The following is a 20634-nucleotide window of genomic DNA, read 5'->3' as shown; positions in this document are numbered from 1 at the left end:
TTTAATGAATTGCCACAGTCGGAACTGCAGCTGGAGCTGGAGTCAAGGCCCCAGACAATTGGGCAATATGCAAAAAATTTGTTGAGATTTTTGCCATGCAAGCGACCATTATTTATGCATGACAATTCGAGGATGTCCTGGATGCAGGGCATGCGACGAATGACGACGAGTGCTCTTAGAGTTCAGGTATCGGCCATCAATAATGCAGTTACGACTCTCAGGAAATTGTAAAATGAAATTGAAAATAATTTGGCCAGAGCAAGTGCAGCAATGCATAATGCATAAGAAATTTCCATGCCTAGGCACGGCAGCTGGGCCACAGTCAACAATCATTTCACAATATGAAATTAATCTTAACATAAAAGAAAATTCAATGTAAAAGAGAAGACTTCGAGCCAGCATCCTTCCTGAATGGGCCATATTTTCTGTTAACTTTACAAGCTCGTTAGGAAAGAGCCCAGTTTTATTTTCTACACGAAGTTCATGACTCAAAAAAAAAAATTAAATGTAAAACATACGAGCAAGCAAATTTTATTCTTATTGCCCGAATGGGTCAACCTTTCTGTAAGCTTTCGCAGCTCATTAAAGCTTTAAGCGCAATTAAATAGAAAGAGCCAAGCTCTCCTCTTATATAAATTTCAAAGCACGAAAGCTCAACTTGGGACCATATGAAACTAATCTTAACTAAAAGAAAAATCAATGTAAAAGATGAAAGTTTTGAGCCAGCGACTATTTTATTGCCCAAAGGGGTCATGTTTTCTGTAAGCTTTGCAAGCTCATTAAAGCTTAAAGTGATGTCAAATAGAAAGAGCACAACTTGAAAACTCAGCTTGAGGATGTCAGCTAGTGTCATTTCAGCACAACCGCCACGTCCATCAAACTGAGAATGCAGGGAAAAAGGGTAAAGGGTAAAGACTATGAGGACGTCGCTTTAACTGTGTAAATGAGTTAACCGCAAAATGTCAGTGTTCAGTTGGCGCCCCTCTGGTCTGCTCTCCCCTCTGCTTGGCAGTTACCGCCTAAAAGCCACAGACACGCACAGCGAGTGGCGTGAGAAGTGGGGAAATATGTGGGCGGGAGCGAAGAGTGCAAATAAAATCAATCAATTTGTAGGGCAGCGTCTAAGTGCACAGTGACACTGAAATCTATTTGCCACAGTGTTGAGAAGAGTTCCCAGAGATGGAGAAAGTGTCAGAGAAAGGGAGAGAGAGAGATGAAGAAAGGGAGGGGGAGAACAGCAAAGAAGAGCGAAAGAATACGCCTTAATAAGTTGTATGTGGATGGAGGTTGAAATTAGGGGACACATTTAGTGAGTGTGTGTGTATGTGAGTGTGTATGTGTAATTAATAAACACAACTTACCCCAACAACAACAACCGCAGCAGGAGCCGTCAGCTAAGGCGACACAAGCGAGTCGCAGCTCAAGTGTCGATTGATTTAGCAGCTGAGTTTCGGGCATTTAATTTTTGGACATGTCTCTGCGAGCGATTCCTGATCTAACGAGTATTTCGAGAAATTGTGAAAAGCGCGGGGAAAATTTCGAAGCGGGCAAACATAAAAATCAATCAACACGTGCGCTTAATAGCCGAAGAGGCGGCGGCTCATCAAATGTATCTGCCAGATACGTTTCGAGTGATTTTATCTGTATCTGTATATGCATCTGTATCATAGATGCAGCTCTAGCTGTATCTGTATCTGTATCTGTATCTGTATCTGTATCTGTATCTGTATCTGTATCTGTATCTGTATCTGTATCTGTATCTGTATATGTATCTGTATCTGTATCTGTATCTGTATCTGTATCTGTATCTGTATCTGTATCTGTATCTGTATCTGTATCTGTATCTGTATCTGTATCTGTATCTGTATCTGTATCTGTATCTGTATCTGTATCTGTATCTGTATCTGTATCTGTATCTGTATCTGTATCTGTATCTGTATCTGTATCTGTATCTGTATCTGTATCTGTATCTGTATCTGTATCTGTATCGTATCTGTATCTGTATCTGTATCTGTATCTGTATCTGTATCTGTATCTGTATCTGTATCTGTATCTGTATCTGTATCTATCTGTATCTGTATCTGTATCTGTATCTGTATCTGTATCTGTATCTGTATCTGTATCTGTATCTGTATCTGTATCTGTATCTGTATCTGTATCTGTATCTGTATCTGTATCTGTATCTGTATCTGTATCTGTATCTGTATCTGTATCTGTATCTGTATCTGTATCTGTATCTGTATCTGTATCTGTATCTGTATCTGTATCTGTATCTGTATCTGTATCTGTATCTATAGCTCTAGCTGTAGCTGTAGCTGTAGCTCTATCTATGTATCTGCTTGTGTCTGCATTTCTATCTGTATCTTCTATTTGTATCTGTAACTGCGTATATGCTCACAGATGTATATTGAGCGCTTGCCAAAGACAAATTGCCTTTGTCTCTAATTTTAAAGACAACACTCGTCGCCTGCCTTCGTTTTAGTTTAATTTGTCTTTGCCGTGGGAGTCGAAAAGTTTCACACGGTTTTTTTTTTTTGTTTCGCCTCTTCTTTTCATCTTGTGTATTATGTCTAGCTTTTTCTTTGGGCCAATTGATTGGCGCACGTTTTGCGCGTGGCCAGATGAGCCAAATAGAAGTAGAAAAAGGTTTTGTTTTTTTTTTCCTTATTCTTTATTTTTATGGATACAGGAGACAAGCACAACACAAGAAACGAATCATTTTAATACACTTGCAAAATGTTAATTTGAAACGCGAACAACCTTATAAAGTGTATAAAGTATTTAAGAATATATCGTACTATATACATTATTTATATCGGAAGGATAAGCCAATGAAATACTATCTGTTCGTCAGTCGGTTTCAATGGCTCGTGGCTCGATCGTGATGAATCTTGTCATGGATTAGGAGTATGCCGGATCGAACTACTATATCATAAAGCCACAATGTGTAAAGTACATTTTATGAACAGATTCGGTTCAAACCTGGCTTTCGGCACATTTGCAATTTTTCTGCCGGGGTGGTTAATCGCCAGCTAAATGTTCGCTCTTATTATTTATTTTCACATTTAAATATTTAATTTTTTTCAGTTTATTTTTTTTGGCTGCTCATCTGCGTTTCAATTTTTATTGAGGCTCTGCTATTGTTGTTGTTGTTGGCCTCAACAGCACTTTGTGGGTGCTTAAAACAGCTGACAGGCCCCGCTGACAGATTGATGAATGTTGCCTTTGCCTTTGCTTTTGCTTTTGCTTTTGCTTTTTGGCTGGCCCTGTTGTTTCAGCCCTCTTGCATTCAGCATATATATTTGTAGATGTTTTCTTTTTATTTTAACGGCATTTTCACTTTCGATTTTAATGAAAATATTTTGAAAATGCGCTATTTTCATTTGTGCGACGGCCTCTGGGCCAAGATTTATGGCACCAGCACCCGCAGATATAGACTCGTTGGTGGGATAGAAGAGAGAGGGGATGGGGAGGGGGGCCTGAGAGAAGTGAATGTTGGCCCGGTTCGATCGGGAGGTTAATTTGTTGGCAGCTAATGCCTGGCGAACGGCCCAGATGCGTTAAATCGTTGACAATTGGGATCAATTTTGGATGGGACTAAAAGATCTTGTGCTGCTGCTTCTTCTCACACATTTTCGGGGCATCCAATTAGCCACTTTCGTCATATGTCAAGGGCTTTGCTTCATGTGCAACTCAAGAGCATTAGGCAATACATGAGCGGGGGCGGCGCCTGAGAAGGTCAAGCTCATCTGGGAAACATGTTGAGTTAAGTGGAGTATTAAGCGAAACTTAACTGAGATTCGACCCTGAAAAGCTGAAGGGAGCTTAGCAAGATCTCAAGAAAGAAGAGGGTACAACACATTATTTGTTTTGGAAAGCGTATAAAAATGATGAGCATAAAATATTGAAAAAAACTAAGAGATTTTTTTAAGAGTTTGCTTAATAAATTTTAATAAATAATTGATTCTGAATATCCTACTAACCAAATTGTAAATGTTATTCTTATCTCTTTTGTAATTTATCCGCATCTTTAATAAATTAAGAAGCTAATTTATCTATAGATAAACTCTCCTGTTTCCACCTTGTTTTTTGTGTTAGTTATTTATTTTATAATTTTATAAAACCTATAGAAATAATGAGCACAAAAGTATTGAAGACTGGAATAGACAAATTAAGAAAAATAATTGATTATGTTTATTTTACTATTATTGTCCAATTTGTAAATGTTAATTCGCATCTCTTTTGTATTTTATTCTTATCTCAAATAAATAAATAAACTAGTTTATCCATAACAAAGTTATCTCTTTCTGTCTTCTTCGACACCTTTTTTTGTGTTAATCTAATTGAAATCTGTGCTGGGCTTCTTTTACCTAATAGAGATCCAAAGATTCCTGGGTTGGCAATTAAAATGCAAATCAGATCAAACTTTTAATGGCTAAGCTATTGTTTTCTTCTTCTTCTTTTTTGCCTTTTTTTATGTCCGAACATTGCTTTTGATCCAATGGCAATGGGAGATAAAAAATCAGAGAAGGGTTTAAAATTTCTTGGCAAAATGCGTTGGAAAAAATGTGTAAATAATCGAGAAAAACTTGTGGAAAACCCACGCACAGCAACAACACAAGCGAAAAACAAAACACAAATACACAACTGTGGAAAATCTCGCGCGGAAAAATTGGACGCATTTGCTGACCCAAAAAGACAAATGACCGAAAAACAAAACAAAACAGCAAATAAAAAAAAAAAAAATAGAGAAACAAAAGGGACAACGCTCGCATTGGGGTTACCAGGAGCGGGACGGGGCGGAGCGGGGTGAACAGCAGGCCTGTGTTTATTTTAATGCAAATATTTGTATATTTTTGAATGGCAACGCGACGGCATACTTTTTTTTTGGTTTTTTTTTTGTTTTTTTAATTTTTGGGTACTCGCAAGTAATGTTAATTTCTAGGAAACTCTTTTTATAGCCGAGCCAATGTTTGTATTTGTTTGCACCCACATATTGCAGAGTATACCCAGATTTAATGCAAAAAAAAAAAAAAAAGGAAAGGGTGTATATTTAATTTAGGTCTTTGCGTATTTGTTTTATGCTAATCTACAGATTTACAGGTGGACACACTTACTTGGAAATCCTTTATTTTGCTTTTTGGGTGGGGGCAACACTGCTTTTCGGCTTTTCGGCTTTTCGGCTATTCTCGTTCTTTCTCTTTCTTACGCTGTTTGGCTTTTTGCTTTGATTGGGCCGCAGCAGATCGCAGATAAATGAGCGATTTAAATGCTAATTAATTGTTTGGCACACACGCACAGCACACATGCACACGCGCACGCACGCAAGCACGCACGTGTGGGAGGGAGAGACAGAGAGAGAGAGAGAGAGAGATAATGGCGACACGATTAGACGTGAACGATTTTGTCCCGTTTTTAATCTCGGTTCAATTTATCAGGCAATACGCTTCACTCGCTTACGCGTTCTTCTTCGTTTTTCTTTTGTTGCGTTTTTCCGATCGGCAGCATCTTTGTTGAATATTTTCGAAATTCAAATTAAACCGTCAAACGGTCGCACACACAGTTACACACACAACCGGCCACACTGGGCACACAGCATCACGATGGCACACGGGCCCGAACGAGCAGCTGCAGAGCCGAAACTGTAAATTTTTGGGTGGCGCTCAGAGCAGAAGCGGCGACTGGTACTGATAATACAGAGCGTTGCAGCGTCCGTGACTGGCGGTCCGTTACAATGCACGCGTTGTAAAAGACTGTTTCAGACTGAATCATACACGTATAAGCACAGGGCAGAGCAGCATATGCAGCATACAACAGGCCGCACGAGCACTGTTCGGGCGCACGAAGCGCGAGAGCGATTGGACGAAGCGCGAACACGAGCGTAGCTTCGGGCAGTTGCAGCGCACGTTTATGCTGCAGACAACAACAACAGTCCAAGTTGCCGAACCGAATGACGGGGCCAACGAAAACTGCCGCACACGAGCGTGCTGGCGCCATCTAGCGGCTAAACGTGCGCACTGCTGTCTTATACGCTGTTATTTTTCACTTAACAGCACTGTTAGCCAACAGCAGCATGTTCCATGACCGGCAATGCAACTCACGCATGTTCGATAAGGGGCAGCTCCAACAGGCGCTGTTAAATACTTTGACTAGGTCGATGTAATTAATTTTCGCTCCCGAAGCAGCCGCAACCGCAGTAACAGTAGCTTGTTGCACACACACACACACACACACACACACACCTACATCTAATGTGGCCATGTCAATGAAATTGAAGGATGTGTGCTAATATAATTGGAGCTGGACTAAGTTTGGGGGGTTTATTTGGGTCTAATTCGTTTGTTCAACAAAATTCCATTCCCCAGCAGAAGCATATCTAATCAGGACTAATAGAACAAGTTATGCTTGCAGAGAGAAGGAAAGACCCGGAAAAACTAAAACATAAAATATATACTAGTTTTTTCTCTATGCCTCTTGAAGAGCTGCTAAATCTTAAATGAGCCGTAAAAAAATTCTGAATTTTCTCAAGTAATATATGCATAATAAAATCCGTTCATTTTTTATTATATTGACACCTATATCCAAACAATCAGATAAACTCTTTCCTAATCCACGGCTACAATTAACACTCAACGGGAGATGGCATCAATCTGTGGTTTTTGCAGATACTCTCTCTCTCTCTCTTTCTCTCTCTCTCTTTCGCACCGTTTCTTTCAAACGCATGTTGTGATTGGAGGCACGCCCGTAAAACAATTTGCCAGCCTCATAAAAACCCAGGCATAACAAATATAACACTTAATTGTATTAACAGACAGCGGACAGAGCCCAAACCCAGGTCAGGAGCTACCGAATCGAAGCAGCAGAAGGGACGCCGACAACGGGTGTTTGCTTTAACAGTTAGGCCAGGCGGACAGACGGACGGACGGACGGACGGACGGGTGGACGGACAAACAAATAGCCCAAGACAATGCCCACGCAGATAACAATAACCCCGCCCCGCAGGCCCAAAGAGCGTATCGCCTCGAACTCAGACTCAGACTCGAACACGGACCACGACTCGAACTCGGACTCGGACTCAAAGTCGAAGTCGAGGTCGCATTGATTGATGATTTTATGACATTGTTTACTCTTGTGATGATGAGCAGAGCCAGCGACTCGTCCAGCAGAGATAAAAGGCAAGAGCCTGGAGGACGTTTGGAATGCGTGTGTCCTTCTGCCTGCTGCGCGGTGTCGGGTGCCGTTTGCTGGGATTGCAGGCAGATCTTTAGCTTGTTTTTCTCTGGAATGCTATCAATCTTTTGCTTATTAGGGATAATATTACAATTACTTGTAAGTGAGATAAGCCAAAAGACAACAGGAATAACAACAAAGCAGCAGAAGAGGTCGAGCAGCGGAAAGGATAAGTGCTCAAGTGGGCACGCCTTCGCTTTGACGCGCTGCTGCTTTGATGTGTGCACCGAGTACTCTGCATACACTTAGAGAAACAAGCGAGTGCGTCAGGTTGTAACCACATTTGTCTGCCTGAGAAGTGGATGAAATACTCAAGTTTCACTATGCTCTTTTTCGCCCAGTGCATCGGCGCTTTGTGTGCTGTAAACAGAAACTCGACTCAGTTACATTTGGCCGAGTCGCAGCTGAGCGTGTCACGCGGATGCCCGCGGATTGATTGACAAATTGACAGGCCGTCGAGATTTGGGTGCGTGGCGCACCATTCGCTGGAAGCGCCGCGCCTCGAAGAGACTCGCAACGGGAAAAACACTTCCTGCCCGACAACCTGTTTCAATTTAGTCATAAACTATTAACGCTACCTTGGGCCAGCAGACGGCAGCCCGCAGCTGAACGAGCCACACAGTTAACCGCCAGGAAGCCAGCTGTTCCTTGGCCTAAAGGTCTCTCCGTTTCCCCGCCCCGTCTCCACTCTTCCAATGTCCTTCTGTCCGTGTCCTTTGCTGCTGCTGTTTGATGATAAATTAGAGCTCGCCAATGCACTAAAAAACTTCAAACACGGAAAAGCAGCAACGACATGAGCAGAGCACCACACACACACACACACACACAACACACACACACACACAACACACAAGCGAACATACAGGTAGTATTTGTGGCATTTACCTTTCTCCTTTTTTTATTGCTTTATTATGAGCTCGACTGGGCTCTTTGGGCTCTCCGGGCCGTTTTCTATGCTGGCCAAAAGGCTGACCGAAAGTCCTGACACGCCCATTGTCAGCAATTCTTTTTATTTCTCTCATCTGGTTTATTGCTGTTTGTTATTTTCCTTCCAATTGTGCGGCACGCTTCATCCTCCTCGCCATGGCTAGCTCAATTTCGAAGCATCTGCACAATTCGTTTGTTCTGCAATTAGTTTGTTAATATTTCTATTAGTATATTCGTAGAATTCATGATATCTATATTTATTAATTTTAACTGTATTTAACAATATTATTGTAATTTTTATCAATTGCTTATATTTTTTATTATAAATAACAAAATAATAATAATATATTATTTAAAAAGTCAGAAATTCGCTTGGAAAGTTTCTCAGTTTTTTAACATTAATTTATAGCTATATAACTATGTCTGTATTTATTAAGTTATGTATTAATTTAACTATAGTATTGTAATTTATTTAAATATTGCAATCTCTCTACCCTCGCCCGCCTTCAGATATTTCTCAGAAACGTGGAAGCTCTTGGTTCTTTGTCGGTACCTCGAGATGTTTGTTCCTGATAAATGTGTGTGATATGGTCCGGCTACCGGGTGCTCGTAGCGCTGCAATTTCCCATAAACGGGCGTTACAAAATCAATTTGCATGCTTGCGAGGCTTTTGGCAAACCCAAGTCACGGCCCAAAGCTTCGCATGCGGCCAAGCGAAACTGGGACCAGCTGCACGGGGCGGCGAAGGGGGTAGTTGGGAGGGGGCAGCGGCCAGCCGATAAGCGCAAATTAGTGGCAAATTAAGCCATCAATTGCTGCAGCTGTTTATATTTTGGGGCACAGTCCGGATCCCCCGTTCGCCTTACCCCCATCTCCGAGCAAAACCACAACCGCATTTGACAGACGTGCACTCAACACTTTCGCCAGCTGACAGTTACACTAATAACGACCAGCCAGCCCCCGCTACTGCTCCCCTTCTTGCCACATGCCAAGGGCCTAAACAAACAGGGTCGGAGTCCTGCCGTAGTCCTGCCCGAGTCCTGCCCGGCATACGCTTATCAGTTTTCAATCACATTTGAAACACATTGGTATTTGTGTGCCCATAAATCAACAGGGGAACCTTAATCCTCCGGATCGTGTTCGGCTACGGTTGCAGCGTCAAGGAGACGCACACACTCATACACTCACACACACACACACACTCGCACACACCAATCGCAAAGTCACCTTCAAATAGATAAACATTGACAGCTTGACATATGTAGAATTCGCCTGGCATTCTCTAGAGCGGGGGGGGCTGTGCACCTTTTGCTGGGGGCGGGGCTGGGGCGAGGGGAAACGTGTTTTAATTTTTATTTTGCGGCTGCTGCGTTGAGTGATAAGCGCGAGCTTTGACTGCGCATTGATAAAGGACTAAAACAAATGGCAGCCAGTCTTCCCTTCCTGCGATATTTATTCCTCGCCTTCTATTTATCCAATTTGGGAAACGAGGCACGTTTCTGCCTTGGCTATAAAAACAATTAGGGTTCAAGGCCCAACAGCTAAACGATATATGTTTCCACACAGTTAAGCCTCTTAAAGCCACAAAATCGAGTTACAAAAATAAGTGTATATAGTTCATATATTGATATGGCATTAAAATTCAAGCTCTGCTAGCTTATGTTACCGAAATTGCGATTTCAAAATTGGCTACAAATTCTGGCATATAGAAAACAACACGAAAAAGAATGTGACAAAAATCCCACATCAAATCAAGAGCAATATTTTAAAAACCAAGCCAAACAAATAATACGGATGTTGTAAAATTAAAATGCAAAGTTTATCGTGCATAAATTATTGCACAAAAACTGAAATGAAAAAATGCCAAATACTCAAAAGTCGGGAGTGAGCGACTAGCGCATACCCTGAAACATCCTACTTGATGTGTAGAATCTGTAAAAGCTTCATTCCAAATTTGGTGGCTGTCAGACCTAAGAGATTTTCTCCCAAAACAGGATTTCGATATTGATTCTTAGTGAGATTTAGATTTATCGATTATCGGAAAAAAAACTCGTACAACACTGGCACACAGGAAGTCCTCCTAGGTAGGTGCACATTCAAAATTTCAAGTTCCTATATGGTATAGGTACCTAATGGGGTCGAATATGCTTTCCTCTTCCTGTTACATGCACTTTCTCAATCACATTATACCCTATTTGCCCATTTCCAATGGGCTCTGCTTATAAAAAAAGGTTAATAATAATATTTTTTCCCAAATTTACAAAAACTGTATTATTATTTTTATTGGCGATAAATACATTATCCGATACCTCATTTTATACCATCAAAATTCATACTTTGCAATTTACAGTTCACAGTTTATAATGGAAATAAGACACACAGGTATTCGACCACCCAAAATTAACAGTGTTGTAAAGTTGCACGCTCATTCGTCAACACTTTTTTTGACTGCTTTTCCATTTGAACTGAATACTCAACTAGAAACCACATCTTAAAATATTTCGATACACCTTTTTTTTGATTAACCCTTTCGATTTAATGGGAGAGCTACGATAAGACTCTTTTTACTACCTTTGAGTACAAGCAAAAGTCCGTAAAAAACGACAACAATAAAATCCTATAAGTATATAAGTTTCCATTTCCTTTGCCCTGCTCCCATCTATTTGTCTCCGATAAGGAAATTCTTATCCGGATGTTGATGGGAAACCATTTTTGGCGTAGTTATAGAGACCAGAATAAACAATTAATGCGTATGCAAAAAACAAACAACAATAACAACAAGTACGGGCAAAGGTTTCCAATTAGCAGAAAGGTGAACGAAAGGAGGCAATGGGCCGGGGGGCGGGGGGCGGGGTGCGTGGCTGTTGTTGTGGCAACGCGTCACAGCCTCCGAAATTAAGTGGAAATGAAGTGCGCACTTGAATTTCAATTCAAATACCTACTTCAAACCAACCTCGGCCCCTCTCTTTAGCCGCATTCAAGCCAAAAATAGCTATAAATAAAAACAAATTGTTTTTGTTTTATTTTCTGCCCACTTTCTGCGGTTGTTTACGGCCCAGGTAGGTCGGTCTGGGCTCTGAAAGGGTTTTGTGTGCAGCACAAATTTGTTGACTAATGATTATTTAACTGAATTACCATTAAGTGGCACGCCCCGCCGCCGCCCCCTACGGCCGAGTAATTGTATAATTGTTGCCGCCTGTTTGCCCTTTGTTGTTGTCCTTTGCATTGCCATCATTTCTTGTGCTTATTAATATTAATAAAGTTGATTAAAAGGCTTATGCAAAGCTAAGTACACACACACACACACACACACACACACACACACACACACACACACACACACACACACACACACACACACACACACACACACACACACACACACACACACACACACACAGACACAAGCTCGTTGACATTCGCCTGTGTTTTTTGTGTACTTTGCTTAAGTGTTTGCGTACTTAGCCTCAAGTGGCTTGCGAATATTTCTGAGATTTGCCGAAGCTATTTTGATGCCAAGCTTTTTATTTGAGCTATTACGTGGATTATTTTATTGTTGTATTATTCTTGAGCCCAGCTTTTATGGCGTTAAATGCGACTAAGTGCAAACAAATCAAGCATTTTAACAGAAACCTAATTGCTCGGGCATAAGCTCCCAAAGTGCTCACTATTTGTATATGGATTTTAATTTTAATTATATTCAAATACAATTTGCTTAAATGCTAAATAAATACGTTGCTTAAAGCAGAGAGAAGAGAGTTGTCTTTCTGATAATCTAATCTGTGTTGTATTGCCTAAAACAAACTTAGCAAACATTTCTAAGAGTCATTCGGAGTCCACTTTTTACCCTTAATCATTGTGAGTTGTATTGCACGTTTACTTATGGAGGCTCACTTTTGCTTTCCCTCAAGGACGCACGTGTCCTCAGACTAGCCCAAACCGCAGACACGCCCACACACCCCGCACAGTGACACGCGACACGCGACAACAACAGGAACTCGAACGAATACCCGGGCAGAACGAGACATGACTCAGCAGACACGTGTGTCTGTTCGGGTTCAACAAACGCTGACCATAAACTATAACAAAGCATTCGAATAAATGCTTTCAGAATTGAAGTTTATATCCAGAGCCGGACCAGAACCTGGTACTCGTAACATGCCTGCGACTGTGACTGTGCGGGGTTCGTGTCCGGCTTGCACGACATGCAATTCGACAGATATAGAGAACTCTCCCTGCAGCGAAAGTGAAATACGAAAAGCGAGAAAAACCCAGGATATAATGCTGAACTTCGCCAGGCCGAGGATTAAATACCCTTGCAGTGCCCTTGGTCGGGCAGGCAGGCCCTTCAGATTTTGAGGAGAAAGTTGAAGCTCTGAATTTTTGAACTTTTTCACAGATAAAAAGTAAATTATTTTTGCATATCAAAAATTACTATCGCAAGCGATAAACATGCCTAAGGACTTGGCCGATCCGACTCGACTATTTAATATTATAAGGTCCTCCTTCATGACAAAATTACACTACCCTACACAAAGGGTACAATAACATCGCAAATAACTCATATTTAAAAAGCGTTTCTATAAAAAAAAACCCTATTAATTTGTGAACTGCAGTTAAGGAGCTGGTCGAGCAGATGGTGGGCAGCAGGGTCAGGGGCAGAGGCAGTCGACACATGACGTGCCGACAGAGAGGGGGAGGGGAAGGGAGCTGATTCTTAATTAATTTGGACACGCAAAAAAGCTGCAAACGCCGTTAACGAGTACTCATAAATACTCATAATGATTCATTGCAATGAAATGCATCAAATATATTTGACTTCCTTTGACTTTTAGCCAGCCGAGTTGCAAGTTCTATGACGCATGCAACTATGTTGCAAGCAAATGTAAACAGACTAAGGGCCTTTCGATTTCCGCTTACCTTGCCTCAAAGCGCGATTCAAAAGCCTTTGTTGTCGCATTTGGCACGCGCCATCAGGTGCACACATCGGATCAGGGAATGGAACTGTGGCAAGGGGCAGGCACTGGGCCTTGAGTTGGAGCTGGAGCTGAGTCTCTGTGTCTGCATCTGCTGCTGTAGCTGCTGTTGTTGTTATGGTTGATTGCTTTTATTGTTGTTGTCGTCGCGTTTAAACACGAACGCCTTCGCCAGAGCGTGCCCGGCCAAAGATGCCGACAGAGCCGCGGCCCAGGTAGACGCAGCAGCAGCAGCAGCAGTCGGGCGTGGCAACTGCGGGGCAGGACGGAGCGGAGGACTCTTGACTGGAAACTGGGAACTGGGTCTTCTCGCATGGACTTGGACAAGCTGCTTTGCATGACAACCGGTTGCAGTGTCTCGTGTGTTTTTTTTTTCGTCAGAGTGTTTAAATTGATTGCTGGATTTAATTTCAGTGGCAGCTGCCGTCGCCGCCGTTGACCAGGTGAGCCACACGAAACACCTTTCTGTCTGCCGTCAGGCTTTTAACTAACTAAGTTAAATTGCGCTTTTTATGAACTGTCCTCTTATTGTGGTTGCCTTTTTTTTATATTTTGCGGATATTTTGCACATGTTGTGTAATTTAAGCAGCGTGCTTCCGAAATACTGGGCTAGTGTGTCATTAAGTTTAGTTCACCCTCGAAAGTAAAAGAGAGGCTACCCGTAAAGGGATCTATTTACATATGAAGTGAAACATAAAAGGCATCACAACGACTAGCCTAGCCTAAAACATTATATAAAACAAATCGCCAAGCAAAAGACATATAAACCTTTCAGATAGTGGAATGCAAATCGCTTTTGCGCAATCAAAAATCGATTAAAAAATTGATCGGCCATGCAAGAAATATACTTATTAATATAAATTCCAGTAAATTAGCCACTTGAATCGCATTACAATTGACGCATGTGAAAATCGAGTGAATTAATCGGAATGCATTTTGTTTGCCCCTGCTTATTTATATAATTCATATTCATGGGTTAACATATTAATAAAAGTAATTTATGCAGCTATCATATTATGGATTATAGATTGATGTAAGCGTAATATTATGCGATAGACGCACTCAGTATCAATATCTAGCTGTTTACAGCGCTTTTTGCATTGCTTTTCAAATGTCATGTTTGCTTTTCGCTGTCGAAAACATAAACAATCAGCAACAAAATTAATGAGGCTTCTAATTCAGAGAGCTCGCCGCGGAAATACCCAGCATAAATGGATGAGAATATATCGGGAATTTGTTGTTTAACAAAAGTTCAATTTGATCAAAGTGAGATCAAAGTGTCTACACAAATGGACAGATAGATAGATATGGATGGGTCTGTCTAGAATACCCATTTTATCCTGCCTACAGGGTGTTAAGTAAACATATAATAATCCATAAAGAGCCACAAATTAATTATATGATTTTATAAATTGTATATAACATATTAAAGAATCTCAAAAATCTACAGATAAATGGATATGCATGGACCTATTTCAGGTCTGTCCAAGTGGCCTCTATTATATATAATACCCTTTTCATCCCGGCTACAGGGTGTTAAACTAACAAATAATAATCCATAAAGAGCCGCAAACTAATTATATGATTTCATATATTCTTGCTACAATTTCAAATTAATTAAATCCCGTTATGCCGTTGTGTTTTTTAATTAATTTAAAGCCGCACACAATTTAAGCCTTAGGGTCAGGGGCTGGCGGGACGGGCTGACGGCAAATCAGGACAAAACTTAAAACATTAACGAGCCATTAACAAGTTGGGTCAATAAATTTGTATTACGGCCAATTAAAAGCGAATAAAAATAGCAGCAAAGACACGCAAAATAAATAAATTCTTTATGCAATATAAAAAATGAGCACAAATGGCCAACAAATTTCGATTAGGCCGACAAACTTTGTGTGGTGTTTGTCCCCAGCTCCAGCCCCAGCCACTGACACGCCCATTTCAACCCGCCGCCTCGGCGGAACACTCATCAAGTTCACTTACACATTTGCGCCACAAAATGTTGCAGCACGTTGCATTGATTTATTGTGCCTGAATTAGAAGTCAGCAGATAACGAGCCAGAGAACTGAGAGACGGAGAACTGGGAGCTGGAAGCTGGAAGCAGTCGGAGCCAAAGATTCCGCCAGGCATTGTTCTAGCCGGGCAACCGGGTCAGGTCGGGAGATAGGGGGAGACTCGGTCTCGGTCTCGGTTGGGGCAACTTAATACGCACGCGTAATCGTATATTTATTTAAATTTATTGCTGCCAGCTACTCCGGCTCGAGGGTGGGGGAGTGGGCAAGTTTTGGCTGCCATTGTTGTTGGGAAAGAGTTTTGCAGCGGGCAAAAATTTGCCAAGTGGCCAAAGCATTTGCTATTGGGGCCTGGCCCTAAGTGAATTTCACTGGACAACAAGAGCTGCCACTGCCGCTGCCCCTGGCCCGCCCCTGCCTTGCTCTACGTGCAGCATAAGAAATATTCAATTAATCACAGTTTATGGTTTAGTTCAACATTTGTTGCAATTTTTCTTGCTTTGCTCTTGACGCTTTATTACAATTGTTGCCTCAATTGTTGTTGCTTGTTCAGTGCCATGTTTCCAACTTGTAAGCAATTAAATTTCTCCAAGTGTGTGTGCGAGAGAGGAAGGGGGTATGTTGGTGTGCATGACTTTCAGCTTTGCTTAATTAATTGCACTCAGAGCAAAGCTTTCGAGTGCTGTCCAGTGCGTATTTATGCTCCTCTCAGCTCAGCTCAGCTCAGCTCTATTCTATTCCTTTAAGTTCTCTTGTATTACGTCCAGCTTGCCCGAATAGAGTGTGGGCATTGCAATGGGATTTGATTTTATCTTCAGTTTCTGGACAAAATTAAATGTGTCTTCCAACTCTGGTAAAAGTTCTTGCAGTGTTAAAGGGAAGGGAAGGTTCTAGTTATCATTTAAATTTCAAAAATTTGGCGTACTAAATTATCAATCTTTTGTCAAATTAAAATAGATTTCAGCTCATTACGTATGTTAATTAAAATAGCATAATTTGCATTTTAATGTTAATTAATTTGTTTACATACACTTAAGCACATATTTTCGCATTGTTCATATTACTTGCATTAATATTGATTTATAGAAATCGGATCGTTGGGTGTTTTTTTTTTTTTTTTAGACCGACTCGCGCTATCAATCATTAATCGGCTGAAACAAAATTGGCTTTAGTTTTGAGCCGGCGATGACCCGGTTTTTAAATATGCATTCGCAAGCGCGGATTGCAAATTGCAATTACAAAATCATATTTGCATATGCGAAGCTTTTCATTTGTCACTTTCATAAATAAGCGGCAACAGTTTTTCATGTAATATTTTACACATAAATGTGTGTCGCTGTGTCTGTATTGACTTATTTGCAATTACATGCAATTGCGTTGGCGCATAATTTAAAATAATTGAAGGCTGCGACCAGTTTGCCAGCGCGGATGCGGATGCGGATGCGGATGCGTGTGCGAATGCAGCGACAAAGGCTGGCAAAAATTAATCATTATCAGTGCTGATAAGCGCATGAATTATTTCACATTTGGCGCGCATTAAAAGTGCATTAAGTGCATTAATTAATAAGAAAAATAAATAAATTATATATGCATATAGAATTTCAACTTCATTTTAAATGCACTCACAGTCACAGCCACGCCCCGTCTTCCCGTCTGCATCCCATATTAATTACCCATTTTGGCCCACAATCTTTTCTTTCCCTTTTCTTTGTGGCGGGTATCGCGTTTCATGCAAATCCAACATTTAGCTAAAATTATGAACGGCGGCAAAAAGCAGCACAAAATGCCAACTCAGGCTGGCCATAAGCGCTAAATGGCCATTTCGTGACTTGCAGCTGAGTCTGCGCGACGCGACGCTCGCCCCATTAGCGGGGGCTAATTAGACGCGAAAAAAATAAACGGCAGCAACAAGAAAACGAGGGAATGAGGCGAAAAATAATACAAATCGCATCAAATTTGCAAATCATGTGTCGTGGCCGTGGCTGTCGTAACCCCCTGGCCCAGCTGGCGAGAATTAGACCAGGAAAAATAAGCACATTGGCGTGATTCACGCGACAGTCTGACAAGACTCTAGTTCCCCAGCCCCAGCCCCAAGCCAAGCCCCATCCCATTCACGCCAAAAGCAGGCAATCAGTAAAATTCTTTTGTCAGTCAGACATTTCAGATTCTTAAATACAATAGTTTTTATCAACCGCACTCTCTTTACCCCTACGAAAATTGTTGCTTTCAGGATACCTTCGGGAACTCAAAGACCTGCAGAATGGGGGCATAGCTTTTCGGGCAGGCTATAATACTACGTATTCTAGTATTTCTTTACTTTATTAATAACTTCTTTATTTGTTTTTTACTATTTATTGTATTTTCTTAAATAACATAGTTAATAGAGACTATTTTTAATTTTTACCTCAGAACAAACTTATTCCTAATAACATCTTTCTGCTTAGTTGTAGGCTCTGACAATAAGTAATTAGAAAGAAACTTGTTTTTTATGGACCAAAAATAAATTATATATTGTATATATATAAAATAAATAAAACAAATTATATAAATGAAATAAATAAAATTAATAAACGAAATAAATAAATAGATGTACTTTACAAGCCGCCCTCTTTGTGCCAGCTTGTGATGAAAAGCCTCGCATTTAAATGTATCAAAGTGTTTATGTATAGGTTTGCCAATACACAATTTGCACACGCCCACCGCGTCACACCCACAACGCCCCTTTATTGAATTTGCGTAAATGTTTTTCAGTTGTTTTTCATACTTTTTGCCATGCATCTGATGGATGAGTCTGGCCATGCGCCGGCCTGTCCCGCTGTCTGTTGATTGACATTAAACCAATTTCGTGTTGCATATTGATATGTTTATTGACAATTTGTGGCAGCAGCGAAGCCCCTTTTGCAACGGCTCGTGTAGCGGTGGGCGGGCAAGGTAAATCAAATTACGTTAAAATGACAAAAAAAAAAATAAAATAACAGGAGAAAAAAACGCTGCAAAAAGGCAGCGCTGAATGCCAACATTTGCATGGCTTTTAATTGCGCAACAAACATTTACAATTGTTGCCTGTCTTAACTTACACACGCCGAGGCAAAGATACGGCCCCTTGCCGCATAAATTGCCCTGTAAAAGTGCAAAAGTTAAGGCTCATTAATCATAAATGTGAGGCCTTTTGCGTGGGTGCTTCATGCTCCCCAGACCAGACCGAGCCGAGAGCAGATAGCGATAAACACGGAGGCAGGACAGATGGATGAGCCGAGCTGGCAGAAGCTACGCAAATTATTTATAAAGTTGCTGCGGCAAACTGTAAATTGGTTGGCATTTATAGATACCCAGACCATCAAAAAGTTTCTATTGAGTATGGTAAATGTGGCAACTCGGAATATATTAGGTATATGCAGTAGATGACGCATTCAATCATTTTATAGGAGGTACAAAAGGGTGGAACAGGCAGGAACTCCATGTGCCACAACATGGGGACATGTGCTTGATTAAATTAAATGACAGCGAGGCAAAGGAATAAAATGCTTACTTCAATTGGATTTTACATACGAAGGGCTTTTATCTGAGAATCTTTAGCAAGCTTTTCATAAGATGATTTTTATAGGGATAAATCGAAGCCCCAGTTGGCATTTGTAAAAATTTGCTTGAAAAATTCATGGATTAAGGAATTTTAATAGGGAAATCTGGTTATCCGATTCGATAGATATATATAAATGCTATTTTTTTCCCCCAAACTTTATCTATTGTTATTTAAAAAAATATATAACACTTCAGCTGTTGCTTTTTTAGCTTTCAAGTTGGTAAAGATGGATGGGTTTTAGACCCTTTTTTACAGTTAGTTTAGTTTACAGATTGTTCAAAAAAGTTTCTCTAAAAATAAACTATTAAGCCTATAAATCATATTTTTAACCTCAAACTTTATCTATTATTAGTAAAATAAATAATTAATAATTTTACTCTCTTTTATTATTTTGCTGATTTAAAAAAAGGCAGGAACTGTTTTGCTTTTACCAATATTACAATCTATAAAACTTTTTTTTAGTCTAGGAAAATTCTAACGCCCTTTTGGAATATTACACGCCTTGACGGCAGGATATGGTCTTCACCCCGCGATCTTCCACTTTCCGCCTTTTAGTATGTAGCGTGACACACACATCAACATTTGCTCATGGCTTATTTAGCATAATTACAGTCCATTACCTGGTCACGCGCACCTACCTGCGCTCCACCCTAACCCGCTGCGGCCCTTAACATAGCTGAGGGCGAGTTGCCACATGTTGTCAAAATGTAGCCCTGCCCCCAGCCCAGCGTCTATTTCCCGCCCACTCTTTGGTGACTTTTTAGCTGAAAATGTAAATTTAATGTAGCCAAAAGGCAACAGCAATAACAACAAAATATTTTTGCAAAATTATTCACATCAAAAGGCGGCACAGCTGCGGCCAAGAACTTGCAGGGCACGCGGCGAGAGACCATTAAAAAGCCAACGCTAATCACAGGCCCAATAAAAAGGCCAATGTCTCACAGGAAGAGCAACAAGAACAACAACTAGCCACAACAATGAGAACAGAAGTTTTTCTAATTTGTTTAAAGGTTGCTGCGGTCAGTTGGTCAATTTAAAGCAAATTTCCACATGACCTGCCGCCGGCCATTGGCAACAGCAGCAGCAGGAGCAGAGGGTGAGGGTGATTTGAACAACGAAGCAACGAGGGGGACGAAGCGGGGTGTACACATTTGACATTGGCTTGGTTTTTAGTCAGTTTAATTAAAATGCAAGTAGGCAATTTATATACACTTCATGTCCTTTATGTGGCTGTCGCCTGCTGGCCAACATGTATATAGATAAAATAGAAAGAGAGAGAGGGTAGGAGCTGTGGCCAGGCCATGCTTTTTGATTTATGTTTTTACACGCCTAAATGAACTGTGGCTATGGCCCATGTTGTTGTTATTGGATTGGGTCTGGCCGTGTGTGCGACTTTGGGGTGGTTCTGCTCTTTCTGGCAGTGAAAGAGTTTTGCACATGAATGCGTTAAACTCGACGAGAGAAAAAGTGGAAAGCGCATTAAAAGGCGGAAAATGTTTTGCCGCATGCCAATATGCACAGAGCCGAGTGAATCATCGCTTGTGTATCAATTGACCCAATTGGATATATGGCAGCTAAGTAGCTTAAAAACTTTGAATCCGACCAATGCATAAGTAAACAATTGGGCAGGATAATAATTATGCAATTACTTGAGCTGTTATATGCACATGAGCCGGATATTTTGCACTTGAATAAAAGTGACATATCCCTGACTATGTATGGCCTGTTTTCATTTTAAAGAGTGAGCTTATGCACAATCCTAATCTTTAAATTCTAGGTGTACTCTGCCAAACAGACACAAAATTTATTTAAAATCCATTTATTGGTTATTGCTGTTTAATGTTTGTTAGCTTGGAAAAGCATGTGTTCCGCTGCTGTTTGAAATTCTTTTGTCGATTTGCGCAAAAT

General features: G+C 40.8%; 1 protein-coding gene across 3 annotated transcripts in view; it reads right to left on the bottom strand.

The window, feature by feature from the left end:
• beat-IIIc (beaten path IIIc) overlaps positions 1–20634 on the bottom strand; it is a 125459-nt gene that overhangs the window by 79797 nt on the left and 25028 nt on the right. Inside the window, exon 2 of one of the 3 annotated variants that reach the window (XM_032438792.2) lies at positions 8116–8355. The gene's annotated coding sequence lies outside the window, so the exon portion shown is untranslated. Of the gene's footprint in view, positions 1–5117; positions 5775–8115; positions 8356–20634 lie in introns of those variants that run through there. The other 2 variants (XM_032438791.2, XM_032438793.2) reach the window with 2 other exon arrangements.

This window comes from Drosophila virilis, chromosome 4 (genome assembly GCF_030788295.1).
Source record: "Drosophila virilis strain 15010-1051.87 chromosome 4, Dvir_AGI_RSII-ME, whole genome shotgun sequence".
Lineage (NCBI taxonomy): Eukaryota > Metazoa > Arthropoda > Insecta > Diptera > Drosophilidae > Drosophila > Drosophila virilis.
The sequence above is the reverse complement of the archived record's forward strand: the minus strand, read 5'-3'. Positions and strand labels throughout refer to the sequence as shown.